Here is a 24183-nt window from a genome sequence, read left to right on the forward strand (position 1 = left end):
GACAAATCTATCACAGAATTTCTATCCAAGCCTCGTTTTATTCTGACTTTCTGGCAGGCATGAGTCTCTCCCCCTAAGGCACTTGAGTTCTGCTGTCTTTTCTACTCCTGGATATTCTCTTGCTCTCTCTGACTCCACCTCAGATGTGTCTGCATCTTAGGACCTGGTTCTCCTGCTGCTGTCCCCTGCTGCAATTACAGCATGATTAAAATATGCAGCGTGGCTGGGGCCTCGATCGTGTTCTAACAAGAACATAACCTTTGCCACAGCGCGGTTCCAGCGTGCCGATGTCCCAGCACAGCCCCGCTCGTCTCCGCGGCGCGGGGTGGGGCTGGACCTGCTTTTTCCTCGCCGTGTTTCTGGTCACACCACTCGCTGTGTTTCCAGTGTCGTTATCCCAGGTGCCTGGATCAGCCCCAGGGCTGAAATCGCACGTACCCCGACAAGGCCTTTCCAGCATTTTGCTGCTGTTTGCAGCTCTGAAGGAACAGTAGTATGCACTTTTTCATTTCCCCTGACTTTCAAAGCATTACCTACTTGCGGAGTTACAAACTCTGTTCCAAAAAAAGCACGTATACTTAATTGTTACATATTTTAATTCTGGGACCTTAAGCTCAGAAGCCAATCTCTAAGTAGAGTGGTTTTGAAGAAGGGCTTTTCCCTTGGGGACAGGCAGTCCACTAACTAGGCACTCGTAATTTCCTCATCTGTTCGCTTTTGGTCCCTTCCTGTGAAGTGCCCAGTGCCATCCACCGTCAGAGACACCATCCTGGTCCACACGGATCACTGGTTTGCCTCAGTTCCACACATTTTCTGCGTCATGCTTAAATTATGACCCCTGAGACCATTCTATGAGAAAGCAGGCACTTTCAAGAAGTTGTGCTTAGTCCAAAAGCGAGTTTCTGATAAAAATGATCTTTCATAGAAGAATTTTTTTGAGTCTGAGTTCCATTGATGTGTTTGTTTTTTGGCTGAGGTGTTTTTCTGCTGGTTTAGTGACCTGAGTCAGCTCCTCCAGGAATCAAATGAATACAGCAGGCACAAAGGGGGAGAGACCATACGGAAAGACAGGGAACCAGTTTTAACTTTTTCTGTTCTTTCTTTCTAGCTAGAGCGCTTAAGCAGATAATGTGTGTTGGTTGGTTGGTTGGTTGGTTTTTTGTTGTTGTTGTTGTTGTTTAGTTTTGTTTCCACTTTTTCTTTGCGCTTTGTGTACCATTTAGCCAAGGAATTGTGTTTCATCTCAAGAGAGGGGTTGACAGCACTGACTTCAGTGTAATAGACTGAGATCCTCGAGAAGGTGACACTTTAATGCGTACACTGATGCAAGGCATTCTTCTTCTGTGAAGTTTCTATAACTGTTTTCAGTATATTATTTGTAAGCAGGCATGTTGTTCAAGTCTTAGTGAATAGTCCAGGCATCACAACACTACTTAGCAAAATAATCCTATAGTTTTGAGAAACAGACTTGAAGACAAAAGCACCATAAACTTAACTTCCGTTTTCTGCATCGTCTCAGCACAGTCACACAGCCCCAGATATGGTATTTTCTTTGAAGATTTTGGATGTTTCTAGTCCCTAAACACCTACTGTGCTCATGGGCAGCAGTTGAGATTGGACTCTGGCACGGCTCAAGCGAAGCTCCTCGTTTGCTCTCTCCATGTGCGCGGGCACAGGTTGAGTTATAACCTAATTGAGAATTCATGCTGTATTCCAGGAAGCGGCGTTTTGCTTCAGCACTTTTGTTTTTCTTTAAGGTGTTGACCAGTACTCTGGAATGTAAAACTATGTATCCTGAAGAAGGCATAGGAAGGTAATTTCAATGCAAACTGTAAGGAGCACTCACATCTTGGATCCTAGCAGGAATTTCACCAAACAGGGGAGGTATTCATTGAATGTGGAGCAAAGCAATGTCAAGTTGAGAAGGAAATTACTATGGAAATGAGTTTTAAAAGCCTGAGGCAGATGCAGGGAGAGGCACATTGTAGCAGGAATTTTCCTCTCTAGCTTATGTGGTCTTTCCATTACTTCAACAGCAGCGTATAAGAAATCCTTGGCTTGGAACACAGTCTCTGAGAAATGGCAAATGAACTGCCTGTTCATCTCCTGTGTGCTCTTTATGATCACATAGACCTGGACCGTGTGTTCTGTTTAAAGATTTTTCAGCGGCACATAAGTGGATTTGGTGGCTTAGTTCATTGTGGTACATGCAAAAAGGTCCTGTAGTGTGTTCCCATAAGCTCTGGAATATTCTTGAGGCAGTCCTGGGTTCCTGAGAGACCCTGGAATGGATAGATTGCAAGGAAGGAGATATATGGCGTAGGGCAGGGGAACAGAAATGTTAAACCTGTTGGCAATAATTGGTGAGGAAATGATTGTGTGGGAGAGGAAAACAACATGTTGGTAATGTATAAATAACGCATAAATAAGCATGTGTGTTTACAGATTGTTGGGGGAACTAATGGAACTTTGAAGAGCTCAGTCCATTCCAGGCCCTCAGACATTGAAAACAAACACATTGTAATCTCCTCCACTTTGTTTCATTTTGTTGCTACAACTAGGAAGGGAAGAAAAATAGAAAAATCCCAGTAGGCTGAAGAACAGAATTTTGTTAAACAATATGAAAAAGTGAAAATACTTAATACAACTGTTTAATATATATTTTTTTTTTCATTCAAAACACTTTGTTTAAACTATTCTGCTCCCACCCAGAAACAGCAGCAGAATCTGTTGCAGAGACGTCCGTGCTCAGCTGTGTCACTGGAATTGAAATTACACACGTGTGTACAGGTTGAAGGGCTGAACAAAACCTGGTTTAGACACTGAACTGGGAAAGATGACATGAAGTGAGGTTCCATTTGGAGGCCGTTTCCAGACAGAATACTGTGTCTGAGTCAGATGGAAGTTTGTAACTGGCTTATGTACCCAAGCGTCGTGGCTCTTTGCTACAGCTTAAGAGACAAAATGTAGACGCTAAATCAGGGGAACACGAGTTTGTTCAGAATACGCACTCGCCTGTCTTAATGTGTCTTCATTTTGTAGGTCTGGAGAGCGTGGAAGCGAGAGCTCCTGTACTGGGAAATACCAAACCTGTGTCCCTTCCCTTTGTCACACGCAGTAAAATTGGTAACTTACCAGCCTCGTTTATGCAGCACTATCACTTTGTACATTGATACTAAGAGTAACCTGAAGTCTGCTTGACCTCCCCTCTGCTGGTCTGTGGTCACTGATTTGGATGGAAGCTGCTTTGGACTCCAGATCCTGCTGCCTGAGGAGAACGTTTCCTCTCTTTTCCTTCTTCTCGGCGAGGAAGAAAGGTGTGCGTGAATGTTCCTCTTCTACCTCCATAAATATAATGCAATAGATTTTTTTCAGCGCTTCTCCTATGTAATAACTTCAGAAACATCTACATTATTCTTACGTATTGAAAAAAATTATCTTACGAAAGATCATTTTAACGATCTTTTAATTTCACTTTAAATGCCACTGGCCTGCACACTGCAGCCTGTCTATAAGGCCAGGACCCCAGGTTCAGAGCGGCTGAAGAGGCACCTCTTAGACAAATATGATCAAGGTCAGTTACCTTTCCAAAAAAACAAAAAAGTCTGCAAAAAATTTATTTTGATTTTAGCTGCTTGCTCAGTTTTTGGCCCTCATCGTAGTCTCTGCCGAAGACGAACAAGCTGCAGTGCTGTGCAGTATAAGAACTGAGTGAACGAGGTCTCGGTGCCTTATCTCAAGCGCTCTGCGGTGGGTCAGACTGGTTCCCCAATTAGGGTGAGTGTCTCAGGTCGCTCCTGTGGCCCAGGAAGGACCAGTCTGAGCAGACGGGGTCACCTGCATCCCAGGGAGCGGGTGTGTGAAGAACTGGAAGGACATCAGTGCAAAACCAGGGGCTTTCCTAGAAGAGAAAAGAATGAACTGTAGGAATAACATCTCTAAACAGGAGTTACCTCCATAAACTGCGAATTCTAGAAAACTGTAGTTGCGTCTGCCAGTTAGTCATCTTCTAGTTTGTGTAGATTCATGGAATATATTTATTGGCAGTTCTCAGAACAGGCCACCCTGTGCTTGCCGGAGTGTTTCCCAGTGTAGGAGGCATGTTGAAGCCTGTCCATTTTGCTTTGCACTACAGCCCAATTACTGCATTTGATTCTTCTCCTACATCTCTCTACATATTTCTTCTCAGGTTTCAATCATTTTGTCTAGCAAGAGCCATCACAAACAACAAGTTGATGTGATGCAGGAGAAAACTTGCACCAACATCAGTGGTGTTTGTTGCTTTTGATCCTGTCCAGCCCAGAGAGCCCACTTAAGATATGCAAAGCTTGACTTGGAGCTGCCGGGTGCTCTCGGCTCCAACTGTCGTCAGGCCTTTGCCAACGAACAGCCTGCGTGTGAGAGTATTGGGAAGCCTAAACTTACATTAAAAAAGGTAAAACTTCCAAAGACTGCTCAAAACTCCTTCCTTTAGACACAAGGAAGAAATTGTTGCCTGTGAGGGTGGTGAGACCCTGGCCCAGGTTGCCCAGAGAGGTGGTGGATGCCCATAATACTCCAAGTAGCTTGGACTTGTGGTGTTTGGTTTTGTGAGACTAATATTTTTCAAACCTAGGAATTTTATTCTATGGCTTGTACCATTTTTGACATGCTGTGGCGCTCGGAAGAGCTTTCCGTTCTCCTTTACCCACCTGGGATCAGCAAATGTCGTGTCCAGCCTGTATTCCTGTAGCGATCTGCTTTCTGTCACACGTAGGGACAGGTGGGTCCCGGCCAATGGAGCCTGTGGGTGTCCTGCAGGGATGCCCTGGGATTGTCACTGGGCGCTGGGGACAGGAGCAGCTGCCGGCCCTGAAGAGCCCAACCCCACAGCCTTTGAGCTGCCGCACAAGGACCCTGACACAGCTCCCTCCTTGCTCAAAATGCACAATTCAGCTCCCATTTCCTGCTCTCTGTAACTTCAGGTTTCTGTGTATAACACACTCATCTTCTCATCCTGATCAGAGGTGAGATTTTAGGAAAAAGGAGTGTTTTTTATGCTGACAAGAAAGCTCACAGCTTCTTCCCCGGAGCAGTGGGTTGCGGTGGCTGGGGCCAGCAGGACGGGTTAATCGCGGCCCCATTTCCTCAGGTCTCCTGCAGTCATGATTTGTGAATGCCTGAGAATGCCCCTGCTGAATTCTAATTGTTTGTGGCAGTCAGCACATGATTTCAAGTGTTTGGTCACAGCAGTGTTCGTTTTCTGCTCTTTTAATCTTTGATGGATGTTGCGCCTGACTTCACTGATGTGGTTCATGACACAGTAGGCAGTGATTTCCTATAAGATGTTTTGTCTCGACTACAGAGGTGTGGAGTCCCTATATGATGGCCAATATTTATTAATGACATCCCAAGGTTTCTAAAGAGAAAGCTCTGCTGTAGACCATTAGAATCTAATCTATTCCAAAATGTCAGATGCAGTTAAGCAAGAGCTATCTCGATTGCACTGAGACTTTCCTCATTAACCCAGACTCTGATTAGAATACTGATTAAAGGTTTTCTCTTTGGAAAGGTTCAGTCTTTATCTCTGCAGATATCCTTACTATGTAAGATGTGATAAAGCCAGTCTGAGGCTCACAGAAATGCTGGAACTGAGAAGTATTTGTGTGTGTGTGCACAGTCATTCATGCACATGCATGGTTTTTAAAATGCCCTTAATTAGTACCATGAATAATGTTTATTTCTGAGTACGAATAGGGTTGAATTTTGTTGCACCTTTCAAACCGTTCAGCTGGTGTTATTAGCATGCACTTGTAGAAAAGGTCAAATTTTCATCTGGTATGTAAAGCTGAAGGATTAAGATTTTAACAGCAATTTGGGGGTTGCTGGGATACAAAGTATTCGGTGTGGAATACTTGGTATCTGAGATCATTACCACCGGCCAAATTGCTTCCTGCGATTTAAACGTCGCTCTTGCTGTTCACTCTAAGCTACATGATTGTGATAGTGCTGAAATATTTGAGGCTCCTCCTCATGTTTTACCCATAAATAGCATTAAGCTTTGGCACATGCCTTTAAATTTCTCACAATGTTCAGGGAAGATTGCAATTTCATATATAAGCTCTTAAAAGAAGGGACTGTTGGTTTGTTACCTGTTTGTACAGTGCTCGGCACAACCGGGATGAAGTCTTTGGATGTTTCTGGAGCCCGGATAATGAACTGGCAGCATCAGGAAACAAAAACATCCATGAGATAACTGTCAAAGCTTCCCAATGATTTTGCAAGATGTAGTTCCTAAAAATTGGAACTTGCAACTTTTATTCTTTAGTATTTTGTAATTAACTGCCTAGCGTGTTAATCATTTTACAAACACCTTGTAGTCTAACAGGAAATGAACCAGAAAATAAAGACAGCTTTAAGAAATTGTATGGCAGTTTGATTTGATTGCTGTTTCCAGGCTGGTCAGATTAATGATAACTAAACATTGCTGCCGGTTGATGGCTTGGGGATGCATGTTTGTATGCGAAAGAGAGAACGTAATACTAAATGGTTGTATTGGTGTAGTTAGCGCTGAACAGATTGTTTAATTACTGATGAACCCGAGCAGGGCGCCGTGCTCAGGAGGGGACTCCAATGTGCCAAACTCCATTCAGTCCTGTTCAACAATTAAAACACATCTAGCTGTTTCATTGCAGATCCCACGGAGGATGCACCTCATCTCAGAGCTGACAGGCTAGAAGTCTTGAATTTGCTTTTTTCAGGAGTGTCCCTTGCACAAGTAACTGCAGTTTGATGAATTCTGGAAAACCTTTAGGACTGGCTGTTTCTGGGGCAGGGGTGGCAGGGCTCCTGGCAGTGAGCTGACGTAGGGTAAGACCAAACCTGACCTTTCTGCTGCAGAGCTGGCTGCTGACTGACTTCTCATTCTCTTTGCCAGGTTCACCACAGACCTGCTGTTTGCTGTCACACGTGATGTGGTTGGTGATGCGGTTGTTTGGTAGAGGCTCTGGTTTCTCAGTATTTCAGCGGTGGTGACCATTTAGTTAATCCCACATTTTCTGAATCCCAGCCCAGTGTTTTTATGCCTCAGCTCTGTGTGGCTTTCAACAAACTCCAGCTAGCACATAAACGAGGAAGAGATATTCTCAGTCCCACACTCACATATGTGCAGACACACTCACAAGAGTGCTGTGGACCATTTTCCAGAGGCTCGAGACTGTCTTTACTCTTCCTGAGTGACAGAGAATAAATAAATGTGGATAGACAGCTGACTGAGGAGAGGAAAGCCCTGAGGGCTGTGACCATGGGTTGATAAGATGCTGCGCCACAGGCCTGAGGGGAAATAGTTGAGCTGTGATTTATTTCCCAGTGAAAAGTTGGATTCCTCCATCCAATGCTGTTTTTCAGGAAACACCTCCTGTGTGCAGGAAGAGTTTCTTTCAGAACACCTGCAGCTGTTGACATTGGGTTGGACACGGGCTCTGGCAGCAGGTTCTGCAGGACAGGACCTGTGTCCTCTGCCTGCCCACCCAGAGCAACACGGACCGGGCAAGTGTCAGCCCAGGCCTCATTGGAATCTTAAGACCAACCTACTGCACTATTATCTCCAGAAAGTAAGTACAGAGATGCTCTAACAACCAAGGAGATGTTGACCCTGTGAGGTCACCGCGAAGCAAATCCCTGACTCTGTTCTGCTGCTTGTACCTTAATGCAGGAATAAGAAATGACAGGTCTAGTTAAATTCATCCCTTTATCAGGTCTCCAAGGTTGGCTGATTCCGAAGGGACACCTTTGGTGTTTGGAAATCCCTGAGTGAAGGGCTATGAAGCTCCCTAGTCTCTTCCCCAAAGAATAAAAGATTTAGTTAGAGACAGCATTGCCAAAATCCTCAGCTGCCCAGCTCCATTGAGACTACTGAAGGGTTTACCAGGGATGGTGAAGCCGCTTAATTCCAGGATCCAGAAGCCACAAAGGTGGCAGACCAGTCGTATTTGCACGTGAACCTTTTGTTACATGTGAAACGGGGCACAGCTCCCTGTCTGGCCTGCTGCAATACCTATAAACTGTATATATAACCTATAAACTGTATATGTAATGCCATCAGCCCTGTCAGTGCCTCAGCCTGGGCTGTGCTGGTGCAGGTGAAGAGAAAAGGTTTAGTCTTTGTCATCGGCAGCAGGGACTGCTGGCACAACGTAGCAGATGTCACATCTTTGTGTCTCTGACATTTAGTGTGGAGACAGTCGCAGGAAAGCAAAATGAACAACTACTAGGAAATAGTTGGAAGAAAAAACAAGTTGTGGTTGTTTTTTAAACTGTTTGGTCAGCTCTGACTTGCTTTCCAATGCAAAAGCAAGCAGGATTTAGGCATTTGTCAGAGTATGAAAATCATGCTGGGTGAGGATCCTTGCTACCTGATATTCATCTCAACTTACTAATATCCTGTGTCATCAGGAAAGTGGCACAGCATGGGCTTGCTTAATTTGAGAATTTACTGTCATAGGCATCTGTGAACCTATCACTGGGTGTATATATAGCACAGATCAAGACGTAGGATCTTGAAAAAGAAAACCCTTGCCACAAGTCTGGGATGAATGCGTTAATTACATCACTGGTGTGGTGGAGCCAGGAATGAGTTAAGCAAAGTCTTCCCAGACAAGTGTCAGGAGCAGCTCTGCAGTATCTCACACCATCACAGATCGCCAGATAAGCCTCATCCTCTTTAAAAGCCTCATTGTTCTTTTTACCTTTTTTAATTTGAAGGAGAGTTGCTACACTGCAGAAAAGAGTAGTGTCGTTGGCATGGGCGTAGCTTATTAGTTTTAATAGCAATGAGTTATGCAGAATGCAAAATGCTATTATGTAATTGCTTTGAATATTATACCATGGCTTGAGAAATACGAGAGGCAGTGTGCTGAGGATCCTATGAGATTGGGGGAAAACGAAACAAAACAACTCCTCAGCTAGTTAGCATGGAAACGTTTTCCACTTGAATTGGAGTAGGAAAGGTTTATTCCTTGTCAGGGGTCACAGACACAAAATCCACATGTGAACGGGCTCTGCTGATACTGATGGCACAAGTCTGATAGGCTTTGAGGCCAAAGTCTGGCTCCGTGTGGGCTTCAAAGGAGGCAGCTCTCCAAACAGCAACGTGTCAGAGAAATCAATCACCTTGTGAAGGGGGGAAGATTCTCCAGTTTTAAGTACATGTGTATCTCGTATTATGACATTGGTTATCACTTTTTGATTTTCATTGCAAGGAAGATACTCTAAAATAAGTTGTCATTAAAAGGATTATTTCAACGGTAATTAATGTTCTGAAACATAAAATATTTAACCCCTGGGAGCTACTACAGAGAAATATCTTCTTTATTTTTTTTCCTCCTGTCTGTCCCATGCACTTGTTCTCTCTGCTCTGGTTGCTGTGCAGCATCTGGGGATGTGTGAGCTGCCATTCCCCTCCTCACTGTGCTCAGGGCTCTCTGTTGCTATGGTGCAGACAGAAATTAGGGCCCTTACATCAGCCAAGGAGAGACCAGAGCAGCACTGCAGGGGCCAGGTTCACATTTAAAGGGTAAATATCCCAAGATGGTGGAGTAACTTTATCCTTCCCGAGCTGCTTTACTGTATTTTCTTCATGGCACCCTCCAAACTTCATTATTAGCTGAGAAGGGGAAAAAATCAGTCTTATTAGAGCTTATTGTAGCCTCATTTAAGTGTTGCTGCTCCGGCAGGGGGATTGGACTGGATGATCCTTTGAGGTCCCTTCCAATCCCTGTGATTCTGGGAGCTAGAAGAGGCCAGTTGTGGGGATTTTTTGTAGATCCCTCATCCTCTATGATTTTGTGTAGGTCTGTGTAACCTGAACAACTTTTTCCTCTGGTCCTTCAGCTGTTTTCTTGTAGAAACTTAGCGCGAGCAGACTTCACCCTTCCCAGGTACCTGTGGCAGGGGGTGAGGGTCTCATTCCCGACTCTGGGATGAAGTTGCTGTTGTTCAGCCCCAGCACTGGGCTGGCAGCACCTCTGCAGGGATCTCCTTCCCTGGGTGCTCAGCTGTGCGGCCCTCGCCCCTTTCCGCACTTCACTCAAAGGTACAGTTTTCTCTTTCTTCAGTTTTCTCACAAATCCACTCAAACGCTTTGGGAGTTTCCAGCAGGAACAGAGCTGCTGCCCAGAGCAGGGATGGGGACACACTGGGACGCTGCTGAAATCTGTCACCTGCGCTTCGGTGTCGGCTGCTGGAGGTGCCCCCTGCTGCCACCTACAAAGGCTTACAGTGTATTACAACACTACAACTTCATTTGGTACAGTGTCTTTCACTCTACCTGTGCTCAAAGTGCTTTACAATATACAAACAGCAATAGAAAATGTACAAAACAAATATGTCTTCAAACAGAGGAGCTGCTTTCTTCAGTTGGCAAAAATGACACTTCTCACAACAGAGCAGCAATAGAAATGAGCCTGTGCTGGCAAAGCCATTCTCAGTTCTTCCCAGCTTAGGATAACTTTCTTCCAAGCACAATTGTTCTGCATGACTTTGTAATGAATCTAACATAAATTAAGCTAAGAAAATAGAGATTTAGATGAGACTATCGATCTCAATGTACTTCAAAAGCTTGTAGTTGATTCTCTACCTTGCATTTCTTTAGCGACTCTTCTCCAACACCATGCCACGCAGTTCTTAAGCAATGCTTAATTACATTTCATTAAGGTTGTTAGAAGGGGCTGTATTTGCAATTACTTTTTATGATTGTCGATTTTATTAGTGAGTACTGTTAGCTTATATCTTAGAAAGATACGTATTTTACAACTTAAAATTCAGCATTCTTGAGTGCTATGTCAGATCTGGTTTACATGCCATTAAAAAAAAAAGTGTGTAAATTCAGAGTAATGTAACACTGACATAAACTCTCCAAATCTGCAAGCATGAAACTGCTATGGAAAATGTGCATTTTCTATTAGTATCGGAGTATTAGAGCCATGAAGATGAAGGGAGTGGAGCATCTCCCATGTGAGGAAAGGCTGAGGGAGCTGGGGCTCTGGAGCTGGAGAAGAGGAGACTGAGGGGTGACTCATTCATGGGGATCAGTATGGAAAGGGGGAGTGTCAGGAGGATGGAGTCAGGCTCTTCTCGGTGACAACCAGTGACAGGACAAGGGGCAATGGGTTCAAACTGGAACACAGGAGGTTCCACTTAAATATGAGAAGAAACTTGTTCATGGTGAGGGTGGCAGAGCCTGGCCCAGGCTGCCCAGGGAGGTTGTGGAGTCTCCTTCTCTGCAGACATTCAAACCCGCCTGGACACCTTCCTGTGGAACCTCAGCTGGGTGTTCCTGCTCCATGGGGGGATTGCACTGGATGAGCTTTCCAGGGCCCTTCCAACCCCTGACATTCTGGGATCCTGTGATCATTGAGACAGTGATTGCAATGAGAGGTTTGCTTGGGGAAAAAATGAGTTAACTCGAAGTAGGACCAGATGCTGATGTGAGTGTAGGTGGGCTTCAGAGCAATGGAGGAAACGATGCGAATCTCCAAGGATGGGGCATCCAACCCCTCTGGCAGCTGGGCCAGGCTCTCACCACGCGCAGTGTTCGACGCTCTTGCCCGTGTCCGGCTGGAGCAGGTGTGATCTTTGCTCCAAGGTTTGGATCCTCAGTGCGTGTCGGCTGAGAGTCAGGTCTTGATGTGTATGGGAAGGAGAAAAATATGTTTTGGTAATGTGGTAATTACATCTTGCACTTCATATATCTTGAAAGCTCTGGTTTGTAAATTCAGTTAAGTTCCTCTAGCACAGCAGTGTGAGTGTGTACGTGAGTGTCAGGAATACAGATGTTTTGGGGTGATTATCTGTGCTGGAGAGCGGAGCAGCACATTGTGGGAGGGGAGCAGCACCAGCCCTTGTTAAATGTCACTCTGCAGCACGTCTGCACCTCTCTGTGGATTAGCGACCTCTCTGACAACACCCTCCTGCGCTGCGGTTCTGTTTGCTCTTGCAGGATTGCATCTGTAGGAGCCGTGCCGAGGCCCCGACGTGCCGCAGAGCCATGTCTGTTCAGCAAGCGACACTTGCAGCCCCACGTCCCACCAAGCCAGTGCACCAGCGTGGCTTCCTGTGCCCCGACAGCACCCAGCTCTGCGGGTGTGGATGTTTCAGCCTGAAAATACAAAGTGCAGGCGCTGCTTTTGATCGTTAGAGATTTTGTATGGAATTGGTTAGAAAACTGGGCTGTTAGCCCTTAAATGTTGCCAAAGTTGTGTTTAGATAACTCTGCTCTGCTTGTAGAAATCTCTTCCAGCTCTTCACTTATTCCCTGCTAACCTAAGCTGAGCTGCAGGGTTGTTTTTCCCTGTTTTACGAGGGTTACGCAAGAACTTTAGTACAGAGGCAGCCTGGGCCGGGGGCTCTGTGGTGGGAAGCGCTGCAGCGAGCCTGGTGTGCACATCAAACCCAGGAGTTCCTCTTCACACAGCAGCTACATGGGGGCTCGGGGCCCCGAATGAATCCCTGCAGAATCCAGGGAGGCAGAAGGGCTCCGTGTGAGTGTGTGGAGCGGTTTTCAGCGTCGCGCTTTGCCGTGTGCATGTGTACTCCCAGCCCTGCAAAACAGCCGTGGAATAGCTGTCAGCTGGGGCTGCGAGGGGATGGATGAAGGGTATGGGAAATGCCCTGCCTGTTGGGGACACACGTGAGCCCAGTTCTCCACCATCACCAAGCTGGGGGGATTGGCACGGGGGTTACATGCAGATTTTCAATCAGCTTTGTGCTATACCCGGTCTTGCCAACCCCTAGAATAAATTTGAGGGGCCCAATGTTTATTGTCCCTTATGTTCAGATTGTTAGGACTCACACTGGGACTTTATGGCCACTTAAGCACTATAATGGTATCGCTGCGTCCGTTTCCCCCAGGCCTTCTGCGCTGTGGGACAAGGCATCGAAAGGCAGCAGAACGCTGGACCCCAGCTCGGAGCTCATGGGTCGGCTGGCAGTACCACGGGATAGAAAAAGGCTGGAATGGAGAGGATAATGCTCGCCAGCAGCATGGCACTTGCTCCCCACAGTTATGGGCTCTATGGGATCAAAGCAGTTGGAGCGGGAATGCCGGTTTGTGCTCAGGAACCTGTACTGGGTTTGAACCGTAAGCCCACAGATGAGAATGTTTGAGAGTGTTGCACTACCCAGGCTTCACAACGGAGCAGGCAGGCTCTTGTGTTCAAAAAAGAAAGTTTTAGTTACAGCCCCTTGTTAGTTTAATTTTAGTTCTTATGAGTTGACATATGGCAGGCATGATTTTTAATTAGAGCTTTAGCTGCGTTTTACTGGTAGGGTTGCAGAGCGCTGTGGAATTTACATTAGGAAAAAAACCGCTCTGTCGGTCGAGCACAAGGCTGTTTGGTAATCAGAGTGGAAAGTTAACTTTGAAACAAATTGGCAGCTGATCAGATAAAATTCAAATTGGTAACATTTGTGTTGGAAACCAGCTCAGATCTGGGAAAAATGGAATCCGAGCTATTCTGTTCCTCTTGCAGAGGAACTGACTGGTGAACACACTGCGTACATCAAACTTCATGTCTAACACCCCCTACAAAAACAAAATTATTGCTTTTATGGGGTTGTCCGAGCATTCATCTGATTCCTCTTCGCATTAGAGTAAAACGAAGCGTTACTTTGAAGAGAAGTTTCCTTACATACTTTACAAAACAAACAAACAAACCTTCTTTGCCAGTCAAAAACTAAAGGTCGAAAGTTCCCCTCCCCACTTTGTTGTTCTTTTGGATCAACAGGGTGTACTAGAGAGGCAGCGGGAGATGTTCTGCTCCCCTGCATTTGTGACAGTCCCATTTTCCCGGGCCCTTCTGTGAACTCCACCGAGTACTGAAAGAGTTAATGGCGTGTTCAGGCCTCAACCAGCAAATGCATTTAAAGCTCAGTCCAGCGCTCACATGGTTTGTATTCTTGCGCTGCTGGAGTGGTGTGTTCATGGCATCTGGTTCCCTGGCAACAGCTTTCATTGGCTCAATCAAAGCCTTTTCTTCTTAAGAAAGCTCCCACTGCGACACCCTGCCACCACCACTAATCACCAACTTAACCGAGTGTTTAAGATGCAGCTGGTATGAAAAATAGCGCCTGTGCGTGTGAGGAGATGCAGAGGGTACCTTGCGTGGTCCACCTGCCCCCGGGAGCGCTCCCGCTCCCCGCACACTGCGGAGAGGGGACCGGGACACCGAGAGCCTGCTTAGAAATCATCTTTTGTTAGGCACAAATCCATAAACCTTTGTGTCTCGTGAATAGTCATTTCCTCTTCGCAGCTGAGACGGCGTTTGGGCCTCTGTGCTATTGACAGGGGCAGAAGTGGGATGCAGGGGGTGCACAATAAAATCCATATTGTTGGAGCTGTCTTCCCTGACAAGGAGGAAGCAGGAAGGAGTCTCCCAACGTGTGAACGGGAGAACAATGGGGGCAAAGAATTCACGTTAAGCCTCCTCAAGGGTTACATATGTTGGGATTTCTGGAGATTCAGAATTTACATAAAAATGGAGAAAGCCTCTAGTAATCATGCCTGCTGGAGCCTGGCAGAATTTGGGATGCAGAGTGATCGGGAATCTTGGGCAGTAGCACGCCCTGCGTCACGCTTCCACTGTTAGAAATGTTGTCCTTTGGAATTCCTGACGCTCTCATTGACTTGGCAGCTGATGGAAATTCTTCCCTTATTTTCCTGGCCTTGGAGATCACCTCAGAGGATGCTCTGTAGCCATCAGAGACCATTGCACTCCGCAGGAATGGCGCAGGTAGAGCGGAGATAAAGGTAAGGGTGTGCACAAGGAGAGACAGCGTGTGCGTTGTCATCTGCGTGCCACGGCGGTCACTTGTTCACCAGACAGAGCACACAGGCCCTGCTCTGCTGATCTCTGTGCTGTGGGGCACGCGAGGGAACACGGATTTCAGAACGTGAGCCGGGGAGCACGTAACTTCTGCAGCTACGTGGCTTCAGTCCTGAAATGTCATTTCATGTGCAGATGCAGCCCAGCTGCAGGGGCTCTGCTCAGGGTGACCCTTTGCTCCCCACGTCACCCCTGCTGCAGCCAGACACCACGGTGACACCGCGGGCACAGCTCCGGCACAGCAGGAGCAATTCCCCCTTTGGTTATCTTACAAAGATAAGTCCTTTATGTATGAGAGGTGCGTAGTAGTTGCGTGGCTAAAAGCCACCCTGAAAAGCCTATGCATAGTTTTAAACATAAAATATATTTCAAAGCGATAAATTAAAAAGCTAAAGTTAAAAACTACAGCAGCAGAGACTGGTATTCTGAATACAGTAGGTCTGTTTTCTTCCATCATTTGAAACTGTTAATTAAATTAATGTAAACTTACACTCATTCAATGTAAAAGGGGCAGGTGCTAGAACTGTAAAAACAACCTGGTTTGGACATGAAATGCCTCATTTGGTCAATGTGCTTTAGAGGTTGAGTGTGGGGCTGCTGCTGCTGTAGAAGAGCATGGAAGTGTGTGTGTGAGGAGCTACGCATTTTTCTTGACCCTTTTGACTGATTTATGAACCTCAAAGCAGGCGACAAAAATGTGACTTCAGTGAGGTCATTGGTAGGTGTCACTGCTGCAATGAAAATCTGATTTGCTTTGGTTTAGATATGATTTCGGAAAACGCTTGGCTTAGCGTGGACTGGGGAACTAAGGAGTTTTGGGAATCAGCTGCAGATCCGAAGGGACCGGGAAGGTTTTCACAAGCAAGGTCCCCATGGCCGTGCAGAGGCAGAGCCAAATGTGTCCCCACTTGGCAAAGCATGGAACAGTGACACCAGCAGCTGCCCCAGCCTCCCTGCACCCGATTCATTTCTGGATAGAAGGTATTCAAGTGTACAAGGCACACTCTTTCTGTATAGATGATGATTGAAAGGTGGAGATAATTTTATTCCTTAATTCTCCAGGTAAAACGACTTTTAATGTAGAGTTTGTGTTATTATTTAGTCTCCTGCTTTTTGGGTTATCAAAGTGCTTTCAAGAAGCCAGTGTAACCTTTACTCTGCCCCTTCTAATCATAGTCCGTACACATGCAGCTCTAGTTATGTGATCGCAGTGTCTAATAGATAGACAGAGTGACTTTTTTCCTTCCTAAAAAACCAAATTTGGGGTAAGTGCGAGGCACACACCACTGCAGAGTTTTAGAAAGGATGAAAATGCTGGCCCTCTGCACAGGACCGAGCTCCGCCCGCAGAAAACCCTGAGCAGGTCACACAGTGCATGGTGCTGGAGTCAGGGAGCAGATTTGTGTCCCGGCCGTGAATGGGGCTGGGTCTGGCGCTGCTGCCCGACCTCCAGTAGGAGCCTGTGCTGGGATAAGGGCCAGGGCCTGCAGAACAACGGGGGCTAAGGAGACTGAGACTCAAGATCTTGTTGCTTTTCCTGCCTCTGTTCTACTTTTCTTTAGAAAGTACACAGCATCCCAGAATGTCAGGGGTTGGAAGGGACCTGGAAAGCTCATCCAGTGCAATCCCCCCATGGAGCAGGAACACCCAGCTGAGGTTCCACAGGAAGGTGTCCAGGCGGGTTTGAATGTCTGCAGAGGAGGAGACTCCACAACCTCCCTGGGCAGCCTGGGCCAGGCTCTGCCACCCTCACCAGGAACAAGTTTCTTCTCAGATTTAAGTGGAACCTCCTGTGTTCCAGTTTGAACCCATTGCCCCTTGTCCTATCACTGGTTGTCACCGAGAAGAGCCTGGCTCCATCCTCCTGACACTCCCCCTTTCCATATTGATCCCCATGAACGAGTCACCCCTCAGTCTCCTCTTCTCCAGCTCCAGAGCCCCAGCTCCCTCAGCCTTTCCTCATAAGGGAGCAGTAACTCAATCTTACTCTCTAAGTTAGGGATAATGTTTCTTCACCTCACTGGGGCATTTTGGGAGTAAAGCTGTTAACTAGTGCAAAGCTTTTGTGACTGAACAGCGAAGAAAACATCAGCGTAGACTGGACAAGCATCATTGTTCATGCAGCATTGTGACCGTTCGTTGTGGATGGGGCCGGAGCCCCACGCCAAAGGGCTGAGATTAAAAGGAATATTGCAGAGCCCCTTTGCATGCAGAGCACTGTCGGTCCCGTGCGACAAACGGGCCGTGGGGCAGCACCTGGTGACGGGCTGCATCGCACCGTGCAGCCCTGTGGCACGAGGAGGTTACATCAGGCAACCTCTGCCTTGCCGTTCCGCGATGTTCGAGAGCCTTTGGTTGTTTTGTGTTAAACACCGCGGGGTTTAGCATGGAACTGGTGATACAGATGCAGCTGGAGCTTTGCAGGAAAGCGTGCAGATAAGGCCTCAGCCCCTTAGATCTTACAAACTGGCGCCTTTTTCTTCTCCCATGGACCTCGTTAGATGAAGTAATGCGAGGAATTTTGGTTTTACAGCAGTGACCCAGAATTCCCCGTTGGGTTAGGCATAAATCTACAATATGCTTCCATGCAGTTTCACACTGCAGAAATGCTTTCTTTGGCTTCTTCGCACGCCTTAGTCCTGTACCACTTTCTACCCAGGAGGAACTCTGTGACTTTCGTACTGACTGGCACCCAACAAACCAGCAATAAGCAGGAACAGGAGGTACCAGCCCTACTTTTAAAACCGCTGGCACTTGTCTTTGTAGGCTCAGGGACATTTCTACACTGTACCCTGATAGTGAAGCAACATCTATTTCCTTGCCCTTGGGTGAAGATCAGCGAATTAAATTTAGTTATAGAAAAAAAACCCATCTTTTTAAGAAAGATTTGGTTTTATCTAAACCCCTTTCCTTTTGGACACTCTTTGGATATCTGATTTTTTTTTTTTTTTTTTAATATTTCCTTTCTGGAATATCCAGCCTGCTGGGAAGAAAATGTATTTGAGTCCCACTAATATTATCTATGAGCTTCACGTGGGAATCCTTGGAAAGCCCAGCAGCCCTGGGTGATCCAGGGGAGCGAAGGGTCTGGTGGCTCCTGGAAATCCAGATTGCGCTGGAGCTTTTCCACCCAGCGTTTTAGAAAACAGCAGGAACCAGTGCTTTCGCACTAGGAGTCAATTAAAGAAACCCAAATTATTGTCATTTGAATAAACAATTATTTCTTTTTCACCCTCGTGGAAGCTCGTTACGATGGACTAAAAGCCAGAACTAATTAAACGGTCTGATAGCATAAATCATATCAGAAGTGTTTCATCTGGTTTAATTAATTCTTGCCAGAAATCGCTGCTACTCTCAGCGTACGCTGGCTGATTATTTTATTATTAATTTCTTTAACGGTTTCCATTTATCCTGTTTCAGTGCTGCTGGGATCCTGGCTCTCCGCAGAGCGAGTGGGAGTGTTTACAGAAGAACCAGCTGCCAGGCAGGCGTTTAACCCCGGAGACACGCAGTGCGGCAAATACCTCGGAGGTCAAGAAATGGGATGTTTCAACCTGACTCTAAGGGGATTTTTCTTTAACTGCAGGATGAGACAAATAAGATATATGCTCTTTGGTCCACCCCGCTGGTTAACCCTTGAGCTGCTGGTGACAAATACGGCGGTTGTCACCATGAGGATTGTTACGCCCAGGCCTTGAGTGTGGCCTAGGACACGGTTTTGGGGTCCACCTCTTGACCAACAAGTGCCAGCAACAAAAGCAGGGCAGGGCTTGGCAAAACTGGAAGTTCCTTCAGGCTGGGGACAAAGACCAAAGTTGTAGCTGCTTCTCGTGATTTTCACAGGCCTGAATGGTTTTGATTATTGCACCAAAAGCTGTGGCGTGTTACGGCACGGCTCAGTGTTTTGGTTTTGTTTGTCTGTGGGGTTTGTTTGCTTTTTGGTTGCTGGTGTTTTTGTTCATGTTTAAGGTTGTATCATGTAAAAAGGAAAAGGCAAAAGGGCAGTGGGAAAGGAGCTCCGTGCAGGGCTCGTGGGCTGGGTCCTGCCCGTGTAGGAGCTGCCGTGGATCGTGTTCTTAGGGGCATGGTTTAGGCTGGACTTGGCAGGGTTAACAGTTGCACTCGATCTTAAAGGTCTTCTCCAGCCAAAATGATTCTATGATTTTACACACCTGTGTCCATACAGAAGTGGGAACCGCCATAAATACAGCGTTGAGCTTGGTAGTCTTTGATTTCTGTGTTTATTTCTCACTTGGTACTGCATTAATTGCTCAGCCAGAGCTCCAGGTGAAGGGCTGACCACAGAACCAGCCCTCCGGGCTGCAGAAATCCCTACAACAGGAGGACGGAGGTTTGCCCTAGGGACTGCTGCTGGGATGGAAAGACCAGAAAAATAGGAGAACAGCATTGTTTTCCATCTGGCTTTCAGGAGGACAAGTGACGGGCTTTAAAGTTTAAAATAGTACTATTAAAGCAGTATAAAAATGTACATATTCAAGACATGTCAGTAAGATGGGACATTGTCACAGAATAATGGGTGCTAGCTAGTCAGCATTCAAAGTAGGACAAAAAGAGGGAGACGTTCGCTCCTCAGTTTCCTAGGGAGCAGAGAGTGAGAAATAAATAAAGCCGGACGGCACAACCCTTGTGAGCATAGCGCTCTGTGCTGTGGTCATGTTCCCAAATGTTTGCGCTCTGCTGCGAGATAGTTTGAGATAGCACAGGCACCACGGCCTTATTGGGGCTCCAACAGCCCTGGTGGTGTTTGCTCACAGCTTAACTCTTGAGTGACCGGTGTCCGGGGGAGTTGCTGGGACCGGGAATTTCTTTAGCAGTATGTTTCTCACTTTTGAATATTTTTGGGAGAAATATCGCGTGGTGAGCGCTCCCGTTGATCGCAGCCATTTACAGGCAGCAATCACGGGGGTGTTTCAAAAAGGCAGATCCCAATTTGAAACTCTCACCGCTTGAAATGGGGTCCCCCCCATTTGAAACACCCTGGGGATGCTCCTGCGGCTGCACGTGCCCAAGTGCTCCCTTTGGCCGCATTTCAGATTCAAACTTGGAGTTGTTTCATTCAAGAAGCATTCAGACATTATCTCCTTTGTTTTCTTCTTCAATCAAAGCAGTTGAGAGTGAACTGTAAAATTGGTTTGCTTAGTTTGTTGCGTGTTTTGGAGTTGTGTGGGGTAGTAGTGGGCATCCCCCTTGCTCTGCAAATCAATCGTTTAATCACTTCACTAGCGATTACTTAATGAAATATCCGGCCAGTTATTTTGCTTGAGTTTTTTTGTTTTGTTTTGTTTCTTTTTCTCAGCAGATAAATATTTTCCTTTTCTGAACAAGCTAGTTTCCTCAGTACTGGTTCCCATTTTCAGGGAGCAGTCAGCCAACTAACAATCCAAGTGGCCAGCACCGATTCCGCTCAGCTGGGCCGACTCTGCAGCGTGTGCCGTCACACAGACCCCACATGGCAACACTTCGTACAACCACCCAAAAGAGACAGGCAGAAGAGGGCACGCGACAGCAAATCCCATCATCTGAAGAGCCCACGGAGACTCCTGAGAGAAGGGAACATTCCTCACACGTCGTACACAAAAGCCCAAAAGGTGATGAGTGACACTTCCCACTTTCATTGCTTTGGGAAGACTCAGTGTCATCGCACATGTCTCTCGTTTGCCACTAGTGTTTGACTATCTCCCCACAGAGACTGAAGCACCAGCTCCCTCTTTACCATCCTCTGCCTCTTAATGATTAATTATTTTTAATTGGAACTTCTTGCATTGTGCTGAATCTTGAGAGGCCCCCGTCAAGATCAGGACTCCAGCAAGGTGGGAACAGAACCAACACACACGTGGGGACAATGGAGACATTTTTTTGTCCCAGAGAGCATGATCCTATTTAGAGAAAGGCCAAAAAAAGAAATGGAAGTGGCGATGATTGATTGGAAGAATTTGCAGAGCACAGGCAAGTCTGGGCAAAGTGTGAGAGTTTCCTGTGGTGCCCTGTCCGCTGGCACACGCTGCTGCTCGTTTCCCCACTAAAATGTCACTGTCTGCACAGAATTACATTTGAGAGCAAACAAAATAGGCTGGTATTGGTACAAAGAACTTCCCCAGCTCAATAAGATGCGGCCGGAGAGGAGGCTGAGAGGTGGAGGCTGTGAAAATAACAGATATCATGACACAGTCCTTCACGGGCTTATTTCCGTCTCTATAACTTGTTTCTACACCTTTAACGTCTGTGTTCAAGTCATGTATTAAGTCTGAGTGGTGAAATGCTGACCAAAGGACATTTTATTGACAAAGCCAGGTCTGATGAAAATCGACAGCTAAACAGAAGAGTCATTTCAGTGAAATTGCTGAGATTTTTTTTTTTTCTGAGAAATGTTTACTTTCAGTCCTGTGCTGAAAGGTTCTGTTTAAGATTTGATTCAGATATTGCTGCAATATCTTTACGGGGGAAGGCAAGAGGCACGGAGTTAAAGTGTTAATGCTGTTAGTTAGTGTGACTCAGTTAAACGGCAAAAACCTTGAGCAATGTCAAAGGCAGAAAGGAGATCCCTGTCTGCGGGCAGCGAAGCTCTGCGCCTTCGTAACAAAGCAAAACCATCCAGTGACTAATTCAACTTAGCAGATAAGGGATTTCTTCCCAGAAAAGCCACTTTCTGGCTCACAGTAACCATCAAGTATGGTCTTTTAAATCTTGCAGTGTTCAGATCCAGGCCTTTGGTCTAGCCAGCCATAAAAGCAGAAGGTCACGGTGGGATCTGGGCTGTGGAACCAGCTCCTTCCACACCATCTGTGCACTGCCTGGGTTCTTTACCTGCCATGAGGGTTGTTCCTGCAAAACCCAGCAGCGGATTAAGTGTCCTCAGAGAGCAGAACGTGCGAAGAACCAGAGAGGAGCCCTCTGTCCATCCTCATTGCTCTGTGTGCTGGGTGCGGGTGTCCGATGACATCCCTGCTGCTGGAATGCTGCTTTCCGCACGGGAATCACCGCCTGGAACTGTCACATTTTGCCGTTAATTAAAAGAAAAGAGAGGCGAGAGCATTACAAATAAGAAATGCTCTTTTCATCATGGATTAAATCTTTACATTTAGGTTTTTTTACTCTTTCTAAAGACCGACTTTTGCTTTAGATAATCAAAGCTGGCTTTGAACTAGCTCACACAAAAAAAAATCTTCTTTTCTTTAAAAATAACCCTATAGATATATATACATATCACAGCCTTTCATTCCTTTCATAGGCGGTTTCATTTTCTGTGAGAACGTGAAAGTTCTGAGCAATCCAGAGCTCACGCAGGCACCGCAACAAACACAGGCAACGGGGGCCAGGCACACTACTGCAATTAACACCAGTGTTTAATTAGCAGACAGCTGCGCTGGGCAAGGGCCTTTTGATTTTTCTCTCTTTGCTGGGATTTTGATGCAGATTTACCTATAGCGGTGACTCGTAGCTGTTACACTCGCGCTGTACGGCTTCCATAAGAACTCCTGAGTTGTGTTTTTGTGTGTTGGGGGACAGATTTATCACAGCAAGCGGAGCGGGGATGTCACGGGCCTGTTGGCACCAGTGGTGGTCACAGCGTATAGAAAATGAGAGACGGAGGGTACAGGGGAGCACAGAGGGGCCCAAATCCTGCTCGCTGCTCCGCCCAAGCACCAAGAACACAAATCCATTTTGTTTGATGATTTTTCTAATTACCTTGCTTGCATCGTCATACCCTCTCACCCTTTGGATCTGAGCCCTGGCTGGAGACCCTCCTGTGAAAGCATGTGCCCAGTTTTGCATATACCGATAACTTATTCTAGTGGTCTTCACTTGGCATTCTCTAGAATGAGACCTCCTTGGAGAACATCAGGCTATGACCAGAGGTATTGACACAAACCCTGTTCCCATTGCGCTCAGCTCTGCTCTGCGTGTTTTAGTTTTACAGCTCGGGCACCGTTCTAGTCAAAATGTGGTCGGTGCTAAGTGGGGCGTTTGGGAACCTGCCATGCGCTGTATTTATTCTCCCAATCCTATATTATCCTGTGTGGTGTTGCAGCTGCCAAAACCACACGCTCGTGTTGGCATGAAACAATTATCCTGGTTTATATAGAGCGGGCTTGGCAATAGTCTATATCTCAAGTAGAAGTCGCAGCGCTGAAAGATTCAGGGTCGTCTTTCTCTTCCTCTCCAAGCAACAGACTAAATTTCTTTCAGCTGGATTCATGGTTTGCTGCTGCTATTCCTGAGCTCCAGAACTGTTAATGCCTGGTGTCTAACTTGCCTGAAATAATACTTTCTTCTAGAATGTAACACAAACGTCTCTGAAACTTAAGAACCAGTGTTAATATAGTTTTCGTGAAAAATGTAGTATATGGTATAAACTTCCAAAGATACTGCTCAACAACTATTACTTGCCAAGGTCTTGTGAACCAAAACCCCCGCACAGAGCCAAAGGGGAAGGGTAGGGAGCACTTCTTAAACCTGGAAAAACGTTAACTGAGAGTGGGCTTAAACATCAGTCAAAGAAATAACGTTTTTGCAGCAATTAGAAAAGGCTGGTGAAGGCTTGTTTTTCCAGACAGCTTCGCAAAGAGAAGTTTTAGAATTGTACTCCATTCTGAAAGTAACTGCGACTTTGTTATCAGAATGGGGATAAAAGATTTTTATTCCGGAAGGCCGGACGCTATCACTACTTGAAATTCTCCAAATTGTTTCCATTGGGAGCAAATTGGGTCTTGATGCGAGTCACATCTGCTTAGAAGTGAGCACCAATTGCTTCTACTTTACACCAGCATCAAATTTCACACAGAATCTCAAATTTTAAAAACCAACTTAAATCCCAGGATTTGGATCATTTTGTGTTAAGTGCCTTTAAACCCAGAAGTACCTAATGGGAAATACTGGAATAAAAGCATTCAGCGTTAGTGGTTTCTGGTGGAAACAGAGATACTTCCTTTCAGATATGAGCCTGTCCCTTAGGTTTCAGTGTAGCCGTGGTTTAAGGAGGAAAAGGGTGACGAACCCAGCGAACAGGCTGAAGAGACAAGCTGGGAACTGTCCCCATTTCACAGGTGCAAAATTCTGATTGTAGCAACACAGCTTGAGCTCTACACATTCATTTCAACGTAAAACAACGCAACAAACTAGAGCATTCCGTTGGAGCTATCAGCTTTCGGATGACTGTGATAAGAAAGAATGTAGGCTGCAGGCTAGTTATTAAGATTAAAGTGAAATTCACCTGAACAAAACTGGAGACAGCAAAGGTGCTGGGAGAGAAAAAAGGCAGTTGAAGACATTAAGAAGGAGCTAGTGCTTCCTTGCCAGAGCA

General features: G+C 46.2%; 1 long non-coding RNA gene across 4 annotated transcripts in view; it reads left to right on the forward strand.

The window, feature by feature from the left end:
• Positions 1 to 19085, forward strand: part of LOC139828469 (uncharacterized) — a 49525-nt gene extending 30440 nt beyond the window's left edge. For all 4 annotated transcript variants that reach the window (XR_011740139.1, XR_011740138.1, XR_011740141.1 and 1 more), the window contains 3 exons: positions 11978 to 14785; positions 15625 to 15842; positions 18282 to 19085. This is a non-coding gene — a long non-coding RNA (uncharacterized lncRNA). The remainder of the gene's footprint in view (positions 1 to 11977; positions 14786 to 15624; positions 15843 to 18281) is intronic.
• The last annotated feature ends 5098 nt before the right edge of the window (positions 19086 to 24183 follow it).

This window comes from Patagioenas fasciata, chromosome 7 (genome assembly GCF_037038585.1).
Source record: "Patagioenas fasciata isolate bPatFas1 chromosome 7, bPatFas1.hap1, whole genome shotgun sequence".
Classification (NCBI taxonomy): Eukaryota; Metazoa; Chordata; class Aves; order Columbiformes; family Columbidae; genus Patagioenas; species Patagioenas fasciata.